The 18,382-nt window shown below is 44.8% G+C and overlaps 1 protein-coding gene and 1 long non-coding RNA gene across 4 annotated transcripts in view; one reads left to right on the top strand and one right to left on the bottom strand.

Annotated features, from left to right (window-relative positions):
* Positions 1-4,651: 4,651 nt before the first annotated feature.
* On the bottom strand, positions 4,652-7,622 carry LOC148687673 (uncharacterized). Its single transcript, XR_015951253.1, has 3 exons — positions 7,362-7,622; positions 5,976-6,080; positions 4,652-4,824 (listed from the first exon to the last, which is right to left on the bottom strand). It is a non-coding gene; the product is annotated as an uncharacterized LOC148687673 (long non-coding RNA).
* A 6,259-nt stretch (positions 7,623-13,881) lies between these two features.
* Positions 13,882-18,382, top strand: part of PAK6 (p21 (RAC1) activated kinase 6) — a 49,728-nt gene continuing 45,227 nt past the window's right edge. Inside the window, exon 1 of one of the 3 annotated variants that reach the window (XM_088670964.1) lies at positions 13,882-14,119. The gene's annotated coding sequence lies outside the window, so the exon portion shown is untranslated. The remainder of the gene's footprint in view (positions 14,120-18,382) is intronic. The other 2 variants (XM_035111025.3, XM_035111015.3) reach the window with 2 other exon arrangements.

Raw genomic sequence — 18,382 nt, 5'->3', positions numbered from 1 at the left:
CCTGGGTGTCTCTGGCTGTAGAGCATGTTACATATTTATTATAAGCAAATAAAGGAAGAAATAGCCTCAATAAGAAATTACATACCACTTAGCAATCCACAAACAACTTACAGCCATTAGGTGACTAATTAAGTGAAAAAAGGTTAGAAACAAAGGTTGCCAGTTTTTTTCCTAACTAGACCCCTGTGCCCTCAATGGGCTGGCAAACTTTTGTGCGCTGCTGCTTTACTGCCCATAACAGCCAGTTCATTGGGTAACATGAGCAGGTGCTCATGTTGGTTCCCATGCCCTATAATCACCCCAGCCTCTGCACATTGTGTGGTCATTAAAGGCGCAGGAGGAGAAGGCCAAGCAGGTCAATTGGTGAGACTAGCCTTAAAAGTTGCAGCAGAAAAAGGAAATTCAGCAACTAACTTTGTTGTTATTATTAAACAACTATCTGACTTTAATAAGACATCTGAAGGCAGCCCTGTTTAGGGAAGTTTTTAAGGTTTGATGGTTTTATTATGTGTTTTAGATACATTGTAAGCCACCCAGAGTAGCTGGGGAAACTCAGCCAGATGGGCAGGGTAATAATAATAATAATAATTATTATTATTATTAAAACAAGTTACCCCTAAGGCTGCAATTAAATGGAAGGATGTCTCATTGAATTCAATAGGACTAACTTCTGAGTAGATAAGGCTAAGAGTGTGCTGTAAGACTCCCCATCCCACCGTGAATATTCTCATGCGCCTTCATATGTTGTTTATAAAGAAATCCAGCTGCTGTTCACCTCAGGGATATTCTCTGTGTACCCCTTAAACTATTTTATTTGTGGTTTCATCTTGCCTCCTTTCACTTAGTGGAACGTCTTGGCTTACCTGAATTGTAGAAATTTCAAGGCTGACACCTGATCTGTCTCCTATTGAATAACACTGGCCACAAAAATGCTTTTTTAAATAAAAACTACAGCCATGTTACACAAGTTGTGGCTAACAGCACATGCTAGACATCTCCCTAGCTCAATGATTTACCGAAAGATGCAGTATGAATGGCAAAATCTTTCCCCCAACTCACTGCAGGAAGAAAAATGCATACCACCTGCCAACTTTCCAAAGTCACTCCATCAACTTGTTCAAAATAAGTCATTTCTTATCTGCTCCACCACAAATTTAGCATGAATGACCCTCATACTTACTGTACCTCGGCTATACAGCAAAGTACAGTGGTACTTCTGGTTACGAACTTAATTCGTTCTGGAGGTCCGTTCTTAAGCTGAAACCGTTCTTATCCTGAAGCACGCTTTTGCTAATGGGGCCTCCCCCTGCACGTGCGCCTCTGGTGCACGATTTCCGTTTGCATCCTGGGGCAAAGTTTGCAACCAGAAGCAGCTACTTCCGGGTTAGCGGAGCTTGTAACCAGAAGCGTTTGTAACCAGAAGCGTTTGTAACCAGAAGCGTTTGTAACCAGAGGTACCACTGTATCACATAAGTCCACTGAACCATTTTCTAACTATAAAACTGATTTCCACTGTGAGCCCATTTTCTCATTATAATGGCAGAATGCAATTCAGCTGACTCTTCCTTAACAGGGAGCCACAACTGTGGCCATCTAATGCTAGCTAATAAAAGAGAAAAAAGAAAAGGAGCAGTTGAACATTCAGTCTCCCACATGCAGTACGGTTTGGTCCCGCAGCAAATGCAGCTTGCTGGACTTTTATTTATCTGCCTGCTTTGAGACTTTTGTTTAACTCAAAAAATAAAGTGATTTATTGGGGGGGGCAGTAAACATAAAGCCAGTAAAAGAGGTGTCACTGCAGCAAAATGTCACTACACCCCCAAAGGAAGTCACACCTGGCAGCAATGACTGGGAAACACCTGGGCAAAGAACTATTTCTAATAGGTGCCAGAAACAAACTGTCATTGGCACCTGCTGTATTGCAGAGGGGAGTGTGTTACATAAGGTGCAGGTAAGGTCTGTCTCTGTGTTGGTATCACCTGTGATAAACTCTTGCATGTGTGGAGGCGTATCTTGGGTTTTGCTGGAATCATGAGCTACAGTTGAGGTCACAGAGGCCATCCTGCTCTGTTGCTTTTGCTCTGTCTGGGTTCCTAGGCCCTCCACACCCCTGTGTGAGTTCACCCAGTGAAATGACAGCGACCACAACTGGCCTTCCTTTAGTGTTCATGGTATAGGCAACCCCCACAAGATTATAATAGTACATACTTTGATGCGAAAGGAATGAATTAGTGAATAAACGCTTGGATTAAAAGATGATAAAAGTAACAACTGAAGGTGAACCTGTCTGAGTGTGATCTGTAAGATTATGATGCTATAGCTGAGGGAAAGGCTGTGGAGAGGCTCCATGCAGTGCACCCTTCCTTGGCTTGCCCCCCCCCCATGGGCAGCTCACCCCGCCCCAGCTGCAGGACATGGGTGCCGCATTGGGCACCCTAGCGGCTAGCTATGCCACTGATCTGTTCTATAAAAGACTGTAAAGAAACACCTCTGTGTAGACTACGTCAATATCAGACTAGTATTTGTTAATAGTACTGAAGGGTGTGGATTTTTGTTTTAGGTATTAGACAGTTGTGAGATTAAGGAAAGCAATGTCGGGCTCTGACTAGACATGGTTTTAACTGCCTGATCAGCAGTTGGCTGCTTGCTTTTTCTGTACTATTTCTTATTATTAATTAAATTTGTATACCACCGAAGAGCTCAGGGCAGTTCACGGCATAAAAATACAAGATACATAATAGAAGACAAGTACAAGAACAAAACAATAACCCCCCTCAGCGCATTTAATGTTAATCAGCCGAAGGCAAGGACAAAAGGGAGATATACCTATTGGGGGAGGGAGAGAAAGGTTTTTAACCCTTTGTCCCTCCTGACAGTCTTGAGCTGCATCTCATCTGCTAGTGGCTGCTCTTTGTCCCAGGAGGAAACCTGCTATTGAGGCCAAACAAAGACCAGTTATTAATTATGTTTGCAAACCATGGTTTAGCCCTAGCAGGAGCATGCTAGCTCCCTAGGTGAAGATCACAGCTACTTCGCTCCTCCCCTGACTTTTTAGTTCAGTGCAGTGTGTCGGGTAAACCAAGTTAGGCTTGGTGTGTTGTCCAGACCTGGGATCATGATGAAGGTTTCTCATTAACCATGATCCATGATCCATAACCAAGGTTTGTTTACAGATTGCGACCAAGGAGATTACTCATGTTCCTAGACTGGGATAAATATACTAAGCTAAACTTTAGTTTAGCTGCCACGCCACCCTAACCTACAAATCCCAGGGAGGAGCAAACATGCTGCAGTCTCTTCCTTAGGAATTAGCATGTTCCTGCGAAGCATTCCAAGCAGTCTTGGGTGGCTGGCTTCAACAGCCCTGCTAATTCCACATTAGGCCAGAAGCATTGTGTAAAATTAAAAGGGTGGCTAGATTCAGCTGCCTTGCGTTTGTGGAATGTTGGGCCAGGACGAAAAAAGTCAAGATGAGGCCAAGTTAGGCATCAACAATGGGCCCTGCCAGAATATTGGGGCCCTAGCAGCTGCCCAAAGATGCCATACACTGCTCATTTGCATAGTATGCAAATCATGGGAAATAACCCCTTCCCAACCCACTGCATGGTTTGCATGATGTCAGGGACTGGCTATGATGAGGAGTGGTGGGAGGCTCCATCTGGAGAACCCACCAGGGACGCCTCAGAGGAGGAAGGGTCAGAGCCAAGGCAGTGGTAGTGGGACACTGAAGACAGGTCAGAGGATGAAGCGGGTAGGAGCAGAATGCTTGGATGTTGAACAAGCAACAGGCTCAGGGCCGGCCCTACGGCCAGGCTGGGTGGCGCAGGGCACCAGCCCGCCAGGGGGGGCACTGCACAGCTGCGCCCGCCACGCTGGGAAACGGGGCAGGGCGGGGGCGCCGGAGAGATCCGTCGCACCACGGCGCCAGGGCGCCAAATATACTTAAGATGGCCCTGAACAGGCTTGAGAGAGAGAGAGAGAGAGAGAGAGAGAGGAACCAGAGGCAGAAAGCAGTGCAGATGCAGGATAGGCAGCTGAGGAGGAAGAGAGCACAGAAGTTGCAGCAACTTCACAGCAGCCTGCTGATCCCCTCCTCCCTTGTTTCCAGGGGCACGGAGGGCCTTGCATGTAGCAGAACAAAGAGGAAAGGGAGCTCCTCCTCAGTGGAGTTTAAGGCTGCTTGGAAAACATCCAGCTGAGGAGGAGGAGGAGTAGAGGGAAGTGGGAAGCATAGACTTTCAGTTCTGGAAACTGCTTTACTGGGAGCCAATCTTGACTGTAGGTTTCCCTGTCTGTATTCTGTTTCCTTGAATAAAGAATTAACTTTATTAATGCTCATCTCTGAGACTCTGTGCTGACCTGTAGCTGAACCAGTCCTGACACATAATTAGCAAACATGCAAATTAGGTTGATCAGATTTCAGGAATTGGATTCCTTACTACAGAAGGTAGCTAAAGAAAACAGGTGCATTAATGGGCCTGCAGGCTTTCAAGTTCTGCCTATCCATCAAAGGTGTTGGTGTGACAGCCTGAGGTGTCACTTCAGTAAGAGGTGCTCTTCTGAGCGGTGGTTCATGAACAGAATTCTGAATGGGGAATGGGGAGTGTGTGACTGCTACAACACAAACAACAAAATGTTATCCTTACCCGCATCTCTTGTCTTGCATAGTACTGCAGCTGGTCTTGCACATGTGTTTGAATCACTCAGCTGGCACACACAATGCATTTTGGGTCTCTCTCTTACACGCGATGCTGCCAATCCCAGTTTGCCGGTGAGCATACCTAGGGTACCTACATTTCCAAACATTGGCTTGTCGCAGACACCCTGGAGGGAGAGAAATACTGGCTAGACACCACAAGGAAGCTATTCGTCTTTGTATACAGCTGTGGAAGTGATGTGTGTCAATTCATGGAACTGTAGCGAGACCGCCATACAATATAATTGCTGGACTGTAATCCTTAGCTGCAGTCCTATAGCATTTACATAAATCTGGGGCGGGGAACCTGTAGTTCTCCAGATGTGATTGGACTCTTGCTCCCATCATGCCCAGGCAGCATGGCCAATGGTCAGGAACGATGGGAGCTAGAGTCCAACAACATCTGGAGGGCCAGAAGCACTGCCCCCAATAATAAGTACCACTGATTCAAACACAGCGTTCAGATATGCAACTGCTAAAGGCTTGTAACTTTTTCACTAACAATATTAATTTTAAAAAATATATCATTTAGCTTCTGTAAACTTGTTAATTTATATCTGCAAACAATTCCTCAAAGGAAGGTTGGCTCATCTGAGACTGTGTGTCTCTCATGCAGCAACCATTGGCTGTTTATTTAAGTGGAGATGAGTCATACATTTTAAAGTAAACAAGTCCTGGATTATACTGTCTGGAAGTAGACATTTCGCCACTATCTGTTTATAGTTATTTTACAGTTTAAGTAGCCTTAAACATTAATAAGCATAATTAAAACGATTAGATTTATGCTCACGAGTACAGGTATATGCAGAAATTCTCAAAATTCTTTATTAATAGCCAAACTCTAACAAATTATAAATCTTTTCTTAAAAATCAACAGCTTCCAACAAGGTTTCTCTGTCCTTGCTTGTGTAAAAAAGCCTGACATTTCTCTATCTGTCTCTAGTCTTGTATCTGATTTCCCTAATAATAAATATTCCAGAATAGCCTTTGGCGAAATTCTCATGTTTGATGTGCAGTGCTGCATGCTGCTGTGGTGGGGAAATTCCCCATTGGTGCCTGCTTTCAGTAGGTTCAGCGCTGTTGTTTTTTCAGCCAGTTACCTAACCTAGGTTGTTCATTATTGAAAGTTAGGCTATCATTTAGCCCTAGGCAGTGAGTACTGGGGAGAGTTGAACAGTGTAGGGTACAGAACACAGTCTCGCAGCAGGCTGCACTGACAACAGTGGCTAGAAAACGCTGTTCTGTGGAAGGACTCCTGCCTATCCGCCTTCCCTCTCACCCTTGAGCATCCTTTGCCAAGTGCTGAATGCCTTGTGCCAAGATTGGACTGGAGGAGGCTGGCCACTTCTGCATCACCAGAAAAAAGAGGAAGCGTGTCACATCCCTGCAAAGGACAAAAGAGCTGTGTTAATTTATATGTGCCTATGCAAACTTAAAAATAAATAGAGTAACTGAAGCAGATATATATTATGCATCTCACCTTTGTGGGCATGTTTGTGTTTCAGTGAGGTGACCGGTCTACCTCCTCAGCCTGATCTCTAGGTGCTGATTGTTAGTAGGCCATTTCAAAGGCCCTGCTTTCATTTCAACTTTCAACTTCTAAAACTTTCTTAAAATGAACCATTTATTAATTTCCCAAGCACTTGGGGAGCATCTGGGGCTGTCGGGAAGATTTCCCCTTATTAGCCAGTGAGAGTCACTGTGGTGCAGTATTGTTGGTCTAGGACAGGCATCCCCAAACTGTGGGCCTCCAGATGCTTTGGCCTACAACTCCCATGATCCCTAGCTAACAGGACCAGTGGTAGGGGAAGATGGAAATTGTAGTCCAAAACATCTGGAGGGCCGAAGTTTGAGGATGCCTGGTCTAGGACCTCAAAGACCAGGATTCAAATCCTCACTTGGCCATGAAGCTCACTGGGTGACCTTGGGCCAGACGCTGCCTAGCCTACCTCACAGGGTTGTTGTGGGGATTAAATGAGGGAGAGAACCACGTATGCCACCTTGAGCTCTTTGGAGAAAAAGGTGGGATATAAATGCAAAACAAACAAACAAATAGATAAACTGGAGTCACCCTTGGGCCTCTCAGAAGCAGGAAGAGTTAAATCAGAAGTGATGAAAATACTCTGAATGCCTAAGGTTTAGTGCTGTCACTTTCCTGGCTCTGTGGATTTTCTCTTTGTAGGCTTGTAAATGCTATGAGACGGGACCTGAAGCAATAAATCAGGTTCATGAACTACCGGTAAATGGATCCGTCCTGTAGCAGGTGGAGTCACTGAGGTGAGATTCAGAAGGTCAGAGAAGAAGTCATCTTTTTCTGCTTGGGCAGTTGGGGGGCTGAATAATATTTCTGGGTGCTTATCACTTTGAATAAGTTAAATTGAAATTATGTATATGCATGGTTAATTAGCAAGGGGACTGGGGAACTAATTTATCTATATCTGGTATTATTTGCTATCATTCCATTGTGAGTGCAGGGCAAATTATCGGTTTGGCTTTTTCTGTGGTTGTGCTGTGGCACTAAAACTGCAAGCATATGAGCGACCTAGCACCTGGGTGAATTATAGGAAAGTTCGTACTGGCTGAAATACAAACTTGACAAGCAAGAATTCTCTTTGGACTCAGCATTGCATTTTTCACACACTAAGCTAATTTTCTATGCACTTACCTATTTGTGGGCAAGTGCTCTATTGTTCTCTATATGCACCCACAAGGAAAGCGCATGGGCGCACTGCCGCAGTGCGATCTCATCATAAGAAGAGCCTGATAGATCAGGCCAGCAGCCCATCCAGTCCAGCACCTTGTTCTCACAGTAGCCAACCAGATGCCTGTGAAAAACCCACAAGCAGGATGTGAGCCAAGGGCACTCTCCCCTCCCGTGGTTTCCAGCAACTGGTGTTCAGAAGCATTGGCACCTCCAACTGTGGAAGCAGTGTGAGCTGAGAGGGTTAATAGCTCAGCAGTCGTCCTGTATCACGAGGGGCCCTGTGATGTGTCATGTAAACAGGAAACAGGAAGTAGTACCTGTTGCTGTTGTGTTCTGTAATATATGACACCGTATGTTTTATTCTGTTCTGTTCGTGTCGCAGTTCCAGCCGAGATGGACCTGACTTCTCCTGGCTGGAGTTGCCCTAAGCAATAAATCTTTGTTTTAATGAACAAGGGAGTGAGCGTGAGTTATTTTCACAGGCATTGAAAGCTGGATAAGACTTTCGCTGCAATTAGACTGTTATCTGAACTTCAGAGGAAAATTCCTGGACCGTTTAAAAACAAGGCTTGACATTCGCAACGGAAGTGTACTGGGCAAGGAGTTTTTGCACGCTTCTACAACACAGCTAATAGTTGTCGTAGGCAGATCGATTCTCTGCTATCCTTTTGTCTCGCAAAGCTGTGTTTACTGTTGTTTACCAATTGGAAATTGGACAACATTCTACAGGCAGCACATACCGGTAGCAAAGTTCTAAATCTTTGTTAGGATAGCCCCCACCAAACTCCTAGCCAACTAGCTAGCACCAGAATATTCCCTGATGCAGAAGGCGTGTGAATCTTTGGAGGTTTTTGGAGTTGGGAGGAAAGATATTTCAGACCCCCTCCCTATCTTCCTGCAAGGGTAGGGGGCTCTGCTGAGGTGAGATGGATGGTGTCTAGGGACAGGGTCTGAGGTCCAGCAACGAGGGGCCTTCTGGCGGTTCCCTCGTTGCGAAAAGCCAAGTTGCAGGGAACCAGGCAGAGGGCCTTCTCGGTAGTGGCGCCCGCCCTGTGGAACGCCCTCCCATCAGATGTCAAAGAAAAAAAACAGCTACCAGATTTTTAGAAGACATCTGAAGGCAGCCCTGTTTAGGGAGGCTTTTAATGTTTAATAGATTATTTTATTTTATTTTTCTGCTGGAAGCCGCCCGGAGTGGATGAGGAAACCCAGCCAGATGGGCGGGGTATAAATAATAAAAGCACATCAAAGTGCAAGTAGATAAATAGGGACCGCTCTGGCGGGAAGGTAAACGGCATTTCCGTGCGCTGCTCTGGTTCACCAGAAGCAGCTTTGTCATGCTGGCCACATGAACCGGAAGCTGTCTGCGGACAAACGCTGGCTCCCTTGGCCTATAGAGCGAAATGAGCGCCACAACCCCAGAGTCGGACATGACTGGACCTGATGGTCAGACCCCCCTTTACCTATTATTATTATTATTATTATTATTATTATTATTAGACATGTTTTCCCCACCCCCATTTTTAATTATCTCCCCAGGGTAGGTTGCCTAGCACTAAGTCTTAAAAGCCTTTATGGCATCAGGCAAAGCGCTTTTCATTTGTCCAGACCTATGGAATTTGTTTTTAATGTGATTTTGTTACTTCACTGTTTCAATATTATTGCATTGCCTTTGCTGCTTTTGTGTTTGATTTCAATTCTTTTCTTGTTTAGTCCCCTGGAGTTCTTAAGAACTGAAGGCCAGGTTATGAAATTTGCTAAATAAATGCAAGTACATCAAGGACCAGGCTATATGAGGATAGCTTAAAACAGATTAACATTGGACACCCAGCAAAATGTCACAAGCCATTTTTCAAGCACCTTTTGTGCAATAAGCTGTAACGTGTTTCTAATATATTTACAGAGGATTTTCCTGTGAAATAGGCAGATAACGTTTGAACAATGTTTTCAGTCACTGAAAGCAAGTGTCAGCAAAACACCTTAAACCAGGAAGATTATGAAAGTGAGTGATTTGTTCCTGTTCTTGAAGCTAATATCTCTGGCTATAACTGGCGTGGTGGATTTCTAAAGAGGCATGGTGGATTTCTAATAGAAGGTGCACCTTCTTTGAAAGTTGAAAAATCAAGATTTAAGATGCTTATACGGAGTTCTGCCAGCAGTTCACACAGCCCATTATTATGAACAGTAATCAGAGACTAGGACAAGCTCTTGTTTGTCTCAGTCAGAATTCTTCCTGGGCACTTCACCTGGAGTTGAATTGTAGAGTCAGGCATGAATTGTCTGACCATCCTTTTCCTTATCAAAAAACCCCTGAAGTTTTAGGAAGTGCCTTGGTTGTAAGGTAAAGGGACCTCTGACCATTAGGTCCAGTCGTGACCGACTCTGGGGTTGCGGCGCTCATCTTGCGTTATTGGCCTAGGGAGCCGGAGTACAGCTTCCAGGTCATGTGGCCAGCATGACAAAGCCGCTTCTGGCGAACCAGAGCAGCACACGGAAACGCCGTTTACCTTCCCGCTTTAACGGTACCTATTTATCTACTTGCACTTTGACGTGCTTTCAAATTGCTAGATTGGCAGGATCTGGGACTGAGCAACAGGAGCTTACCCCGTCGCAGAGATTCGAACCGCCGACCTTCTGATCAGCAAGCCCTAGGCTCTGTGGTTTAACCCACAGTGCCACCTGCGTCCCTGGTTGTACAGGACCTCTAAATCAGCTTTAACCAGCATACAGTTTTCAGGTCATGTGGCCAGCATGACTAAGCTCCTTCTGGCGAACCAGAGCAGTGTACGGAAACACCATTTACCTTCGCACTGGAGCACTTTGACGTGCTTTCGAACTGCTAGGTGGGCAGGAGCTGGGACCGAACAACAGGAGCTCACCCCGCTGTGGGGATTCGAACCGCCAACCTTCTGATCAGCAAGCCCTAGGCTCTGTGGTTTAGACCACAGCGCCACATGTGATTGAATCCCACCTGAAAACAGCAACAGTCTTGAAGCACCCAAGGTCTTCACCTTGAGAATACCACTCCCCAGGAGCACAGATTTAACTGGTGGCAAATGAATAAGTAATTCTGAATGCTCTGCTGGTGTATGTATGCCAAGTACCACCTGACCTCTATTTAGGGATTCGCTAGAAATCACCTCTGAGCAGAAGAGCTGAAAAGCAAGCTGTATGCAATGAATTACGCCTGAAACCTGACAGCATTTCAGGGACTTGGAGCATTTATTGACAGGTTAGCAAAGTTCATTTCTGAGACATGGCCGTCAAGAACCTCTGCCTGCCTGTTTCCCCCCTGACACCCGCACTGAAAGAGGTGCAGGGATTCAGGGCGGGGAAGGGGGGGTGGAGAAGTAGGCTCTTTATAAATAGCTCTGTTCCTGTTGTATGTGTAAATTCTGTGCTTTTCCTGCGAATGACATCATCCTCTTCCCCATGGCAACTTCCTACGAGGTCAAAATCACCAGGCAACATTTAGGAAATGTAATGCTCTCGAGTGAACGAGTTGATTCATGATTTAATTGAGAAATAAAACTGAGGGGGCTTGGGGTGTGGGAGGCGCCCTGGCAAAATGGGCTGCTGTCAGCTCTGGAAAGGTTGCTTCTATTATTGCAGCTTTTTAAAATTCATCTTCCCCCGATCTCTCGAACTCCCTTCGTTTCTCCCCCTTCTCTTTTCAATAACTAACCTTGTCAAAACGAAGAAGTGGATGGGCATTGGCAGGGCATCTGCGCTCACTCTGGTGAGCTGGAGAGAAGATGTACAGGTGACTAAGCAGAAGACTCAAGGATGAGTCACTCAGGAGTTATTTCTTTCGCTCCGCTTCCTGCACTTCTTCATCTCTAAGTTTTGGACCGGCCATTTATCCCCCCCCCCAATCAGACCCAGATGAGTGTGCTATACTGTTCCACTCAAAGAAATGTAGGACATGCTTGCTAGCCCAGGTAAAAGTATTTCATGAGCAACGTTGCTTATGTCTGGCAGTGTCCTTCTCTTAGAATTTGCACTTAGTTCTTCATTACTTGAACTTATTATGAAGGGCTGATGTTTACAGAATTGTTATCTAAGTTTTGTCTAACTGCATGCTTAGCGGTAAACATTACAATGTGCATAGGGCCTTATTTATAGTTTCTTACTGCTCATGAGAATATGTACCTGCAGGCACACAGGTGAGGATATCAAATGGAAAACCCAGTGTGGTGTAGTGGTTAAGTGCGATAGACTTGTAATCTGGTGAACCACGTTCGCTTCTCTGCTCCTCCACATGTAGCTGCTGGGTGACCTTGGGCTAGTCACACTTCTCTGAAGTCTCTCAGCCCCACTCACCTCACAGAGTGTTTGTTGTGGGGGAGGAAGGGAAAGGAGAATGTTAGCCGCTTTGAGACTCCTTTGGGTAGTGATAAAGTGGGATAGCAAATCCAAACTACTACTACTACTCTTCTTCTTCCTCTTCTTCTTCTTCTTCTTCTTCTTCTTCTTCTTCTTCTTCTTCTTCTTCTTCTTCTTCTTCTTCTTCTTCTTCTTCTTCTTCTTCTTCTTCTTCTTCTTCTTCTTCTTCTTCTTCTTCTTCTTCTTCTTCTTCTTCTTCTTCTTCTTTTCTTCCAGAAAAGTACAAGGTGTCTGACAGATTGCTAAACTGTCTTTGTTGTGAATATACCTGGGGAGGAGGCCAGAAAAAGAGGAAATACTTATTTGGCAGTTCTAATGGTTTTAACTTGAATGGGAAAGGAAGTTATTCTGATGCAAGGCTTTTATTTTATTTTATTTTTTAGTTTCCTGTTTAACCTGGGGCCTTGCTGAGAACTTGGATCTTGTTGGAAGGCAATACCATGACAGAAATATTTTTAATTGAAATGTATCACAGCATCAGCTGTGACTGCGTGAGATGTGTTTGGCTTCTCAGACTCCAAATAAGAAGCTCTATCTTTTGAAACTCTTCTTTCTCCTTTAGATTTGTTATCTGAATTTGAATTAGCTGTGTAAACACTATACATTTAAAGCACAATTGAAGCACATCCCCCAAAAAACAATTTTGCTAAGAGTTGCTGAGGATTGTAACTCTGCGAAGGTTGGAGTACAGTGCCCAGAATTCCTTGAGGGAAAGAATGTGCTTCAAATGTACCTTAAAGGTACGCAGCCTCAGAGGTGCAGACTCCTCCTCGAGGTCATCTGCCAATCTAAAAATTGCAGGGCAGGCTTTGCCATGAAGCAAGTTGAAGGAGTTGCTTCAGGCAGGAGATTCCAAAGAGGGGCGTGATTTTTTCCCCCTGTCTCTAATCTCAAAATCTGCGTATGCCAGTCAATGGAGCAGGGGAGGATTTCCATCAGACACTTTCCTTCAGATATGGAAAAATGTTGAAGACAGCCTTGCTGAGGAGAGCTGGTGTGAAAGAGCTACGTGACAGTTGACTGCTATCCTCATCACCATATTTATTTAGTGATGATACAGATGTGACACGGGTCCCTGTCCAGGAGTATTTCAGTGTGATAAGCCTTCCTCTTATCTTGGGTCAAAAGCCACACGGGTTGTTTGCTCATGGCAGCAACCCCTTTGTAATGTTGTTGACGTTTGAAATTTCTTTGGCAGATGACCCTCTTGTTTCCCGTTTTTGGAGACCTGGAGGAATTGTACTTATTGTTTCAACTCAGGGTAGTCTGCAACGCACCAACTTTGCCCTGTCGAGATTCAGTTGTAAAAGTAGTAGTGGGAACACAACACAAACTCTCCCTCTTTTGGCTTGCTTCCAGAATACGTGTTCAGGGTGTGAGGCTGGGAGGAGAAAGCTATGATCCCAGGTGAGAAATGGGAAGGACTACTTCCTTCTGTGGGTGGTAAGGGTTAAGAACTACCTTTAAGAGAGGACTCTGTATTCTAGTTGAACTTTCTGTAGCCTTAAAAAAAAGTTTACTTCAGTTTTATATATCTTATTGTATTATGAAAAGCTTTAATAAAAATCTTAACATGGAATACAAGTTCTCTTTCAGGATCTAACCCAATCTTTCTGCTGATATTACAGAATTGGCTCAAAACTGGAATTGGGGGCATGGACTTGCCTTCATTGGAGGCTTTTATACAGAAGTTGGGTGGCAAGCTGTCAGGGATTCTTCGGTTGTGATCCTGCACAGCAGAGGCTTGAACTAGATGACCATAGCTGCCAAGTTTTCCCTTTTCTCGCGAGGAAGCCTATTCAGCATAATGGAATTTCCCTTAAAAAAAGGGATAACTTGGCAGCTATGTAGATGACCCTTCCAACTCTACAATTCTCTGATTTGCCGCAATATCATGCCTAAGTAAGATAAAATATTGCTCGTGAGGTGTGCCGCGTATGAGCCGGTCATCGCAGCAAAAAACGAAGTGTAACTCTGGCCTGATTCTTTCCGAAGAGTATAAGGAGGAGGCTTCCTTGTGAGTTCTGCTTTTTCAACACCTGCCTGGGCAAAGGGGGGCGTTTGGCATTTTCATATCTGCTCCATCGCTGCAGCTGGCAGAAGGAGAGTGTTGGTGAGGAAGCAGCTGCGAGGAGGATGTATTTCTGAGCATGTGTAACGCTGAACCAGAATCTTTCTGAAGCTCAAGAGATGGAATTGTGGGGAATTTTTGCCTGAAGCGAGGGATGTTTCCCTCCTCCTGAGACAAGCAGCAGCCTGCAGTCAGAGATGGGCAGGGACTAAGCTGAATCTTCTGAAGACAGAAGCACACAGGGCAGGAGCCGATCTTCAAGGTAAGACCCCATTTTCACTTCTAGTAAAGGAGCAGGGTCCGGGTCAACTTCCCCTTCATGTAACAAGAGTATTTATGTAGAAGTGTGGGGAGTTTTTTTGGTGGGGTGTGCCTGGGGAAAGTGGAAGCTGTCATGTTCCAGACCTGTCTGCGCTATTAGCTGCCGCTCCCTTCTCAGACTTAACAATTTAAATCAGCCAATGGGAGCCATCTTTTCAAACCTAAAACCACCAACAAGTAGAGGGAAGACTTTTAACCCTAGAAAGGCTGCCTTTAGCTTTAGCCAAACCACAGCAGACAGGAGCTGGTTGGTTTACATCCATTATCCAAAGGGTCAGGGACTTTACTGAAGAATACTAAAAACAGATAAGAATTGTTGAGCCTGAAATTCTGTAAGCTGAGCACGCCACCATAGGAGATCGAGGTGTTTGTGTGTGTTGGGGGAGGGAACGGGGCTCTGCTTTTATTTATTTATTTATTTATTTAAAAGCTACGGTAATAATTTTAAGCTGCTAATGGGTCCCTTTTATGTACTTAAAATGTGGGCTGAAAATGGCCCCTCCAGAGTCCTTGAGAACTGGATAGCTCCTGTTCTTTTGCAGTTTGATTCCATATAATAGGAACAAGAGATTAGGAAACTCCAACAGTACCAAACTAGTAGCCTAAACAAGCTGCTCTCTCTAGATTATTCAAGCTTACTGACAGCCATTATTTTGAGTTTAAGGGGTATAACCAATGTTGGTTTTTAATATCGGATTTTTTTGAATGCTCTGCATATACGTGTCTGGGCAGAGGGAAGGGAAGGGAAGGCGCCCCCCCCCCAAAAAAACCCTGAAATTAATCAGAACATCTTCAAACGATTTTTTTTTTAAAAGAGTAAAATAGTGGGAATGGTTTCTAGAGCAATAGCCATGGTAGCTTGTTGCAGTGAAGTTAATAACGGACCCTGTGGCACCTTAAAGGCTAACAAATGTTATTATAGTGTAAGCTTTTGTGGACAAACTCTGGTCCATGAACGCTTATGCTGTAATAACATGTGTTAATCTTTGAGATGCCACAAGACTCTTGTTGATTCTTTTTTATAAAAAAACAACAACCTGGGAATATGTTCCAGATTAATTCTTATTCCTGCATCGTTCTTCCATTAAACTTCTGTTTCTGCTAATATATTCAGAACAGACATGCTCACTGGTCTGGGCAGAACAGATTCTAGATATGTTCCGTGCTGTTTCCCTCCCTCACTTTCATTTGCTTGATCTGTGCACATACTTTCAAGATGCCTGCGCTTAGAAATGCTTTCCATTTCTCTCTCTGACTAGTCTGTCAACTGCGTGTGCTCTCGTAAGCAAAATCTACTTAGATGTAGGGAAACTGGTCTGCTCAGTGCAGGTGCAGAGACACACAGTGGAAATGTCCGGAATAATTTATATCCTGCCTTGTGTTCTGCCAGAGAGAGATCCTTCATCCATCTATTTAGGTTCTGTTCTCTGTGAATCTTTGGCTATGGTGACAGGCCACTGTACGTACTTGGTGGGCACAATACTTACCTCTCTGTTTTGGGATTGGGATTGCCCTGCTTTGCTGGTTCATATGCAATATCTGAAAAGTCTGATAGTTTTAGTATTGGGAAGCTTTCCCCAACCTGGGGCCTTTTTATTGTGCATTCATGATGATGTACTGTAGGGTCAGGTCAGGCGCCTTTTCCCCTGCAAAGGTTTCAGGGCAGACAGACTGCTTTACTTTCAAACAGCGCATGTACCTTCCCGCTGAAAGCCTGTAACTTTTTATACTGCAACTAGCCGGCCCTGCCACGCGTTTCTGTGGCTTAGTCTGTGAAATGGATCCTTCAGAGTCCCCCTTCATTTAGTTGTAATGTTTTATGTGTTGCTGTGGCCATCCATGGGAGTTGTCCCCCCCCCCCAGGGTCAGGATTCCTCATGAGTCAGCCGGGGGTGGGGAAAGGAGGGGGCGGGATACTTCATGGGTCAGAATGGGGGGGGTTTCACAGGGGTGAGCCGGGTGATGAGGGGAGGAGGGGGATGGATAGCTGATGGATCAGGACACCCTTGGAACAGTCATAGGGATGAGCCGGGGAGGGGGGGGAGGAGGCGAGATACCTCATGCCTTGGGACACCCTGGGGGGACTCCCAGGGGTGGCCACAGCAACACATAAAACATTGTGGCAGTTATACCAGATTGGGGGTGGGGTGACATCATGATTTGGCCCTGCCCTCGGAGACGCAGCTTCTGGCTTCTTTTCCCCAGCATGCACTTTTGGCTGTTTGATGCGTTCTGGAACAGGATTTTTTTGGGTTTTGCCTGGCAGAGGTGTGATGTCTGTCTTAGCAAACTTTATAAGATCCTTCGGACATTCACATGGGATGTTGTGTCAAAATTTCACCTCAATCGGTCAAGCGGTTTTGGTGAAAAGTGGAGACACACCCACATGCCCTTTTTACATTTATATAATAATAATACTAATAATTTTATTATTTATACCCCGCCCATCTGGCTGGGTTTCCCCAGCCACTCTGGGTGGCTTCCAACCGAATATTAAAACAGTACAGCATTAAACATTAAAAACTTCCCTAAACAGGGCTGCCTTCAGTTGTCTTCTAAAAGTAAAATAGTTACTTATTGCCTTGACATCTGCTGGGAGGGCGTTCCACAGGACGGGTGCCACTACAGTATATATATACAGTACCCTGTTTCTCCAAAAATAAGACGTAGCCATAAAATAAGATGTAGCAGGATTTTTAAGCATTCAAGGAATATAAGCCATACCCCGAAAATAAGACATATTGCTAGGCACAGCAGCAATGCCAGCCGCGGCAGGAGGAGGAGGGAAAAAATAAGACATCCCCTGAAAATAAGCCATAGTGTGTTTTTTTGAGGAAAAATAAATATAAGATGGTGTCTTATTTCCGGAGAAAGACGGTACAGTGGAACCTCGGTTTATGAACACCTCGGTTTATGAATTTTCGGTTTATGAACGCCGCGGACCCATCTGGAACGGATTAATTCATTTTCCATTACTTTCAATGGGAAAGTTTGCTTCAGTTTATGAATGCTTCAGTTTATGAACAGACTTCCGGAACCAATTACACCCATGCTTCAGTTTATGAACGCTTCAGTTTAAGTACTCCGTGGACCCGTCTGGAACGGATTAATCCACTTTCCATTACTTTCAATGGGAAAGTTTGCTTCAGTTTATGAACGCTTCAGTTTATTAACAGACTTCCGGAACCAATTGTGTTCATAAACCGAGGTACCACTGTATATAGATGTTCCAGGTTTCTTGTATCTTGCTTTATAGCTCAAGAGTGCTGCTTCAGATGGCAATAATGCAATCACATTGGCAGGGACCAATTTAGGGGAACAAGACCAGTTTGGGTGCACTGGGCGCAGAGCCTAAGGGCTGCTGCAGGGGGCGCCACAACTATGATGTGGAATGGAAGGCAAGAGGTGGAGAGGGGGCACTGAATTTTGGCGTTGCACAGGGCGCCAATGAAATTTGAGACCCCAGGGTCCTCCACTGACACCGGGGAAGCATCTGTTGGCATCCCTCTGTCTTGGGAGACAATGGGGGGATTATTGGGTTGTCTTTGTTTTTAATTTATTTTATTGATTGAATTTATATACCACCCAGTGCTGGATTTAAGTATAAGCTAAAAAAATTAAAGGAAAAAACCCCTGGATGTACATTTCTGAAATATAAGATAAAAAAACAAATAAAATAAAACCTACATACAGCAACAGTGGCAAATGGCTTTAGATACCAATTAGGTCCATAAATTACTATATAGCATATAATCAACATAAAAAACAGCAGCAATTTGTCGTTGACAAAGGACAGCTGGACATATAAAAGGCCCCATTACCTTCAGTAGCTTAGAGCCTCATCAAACCCAAATCCGGCCCTGATACCGCCCTGTACCTGCAGGTCTCAGGACAGTTCACAGAAAAGATCACAATATATAAAATCAAAATAAGAACAACAACCCAATAACACCCCCCTCCCCAAAAAGCCACATTTTAAAAGGGCATAGGATGCCAATCAGGTCAACCAAAGGCCTGGTTAAAAAGGAACATTTTTGTCTGGCACCTAAAGATGTATAATGAAGGTGCCAGGCGAACTTCCCTGTGGAGTGCATTCCATAGATGGGCAGCCACTGCAGAGAAGGCTCATTCTCGTGTTGCCACCCTCCAGAGCTCTCAAAGAGGGGGCACATGATGGAGGGCCTTGGAAGATGATCTCAGGGTC

The sequence above is a fragment of the Zootoca vivipara genome, chromosome 1, assembly GCF_965207765.1.
Source record: "Zootoca vivipara chromosome 1, rZooViv2.hap1.1, whole genome shotgun sequence".
Lineage (NCBI taxonomy): Eukaryota > Metazoa > Chordata > Lepidosauria > Squamata > Lacertidae > Zootoca > Zootoca vivipara.
This window is presented reverse-complemented; position numbering and strand designations above follow the sequence as displayed.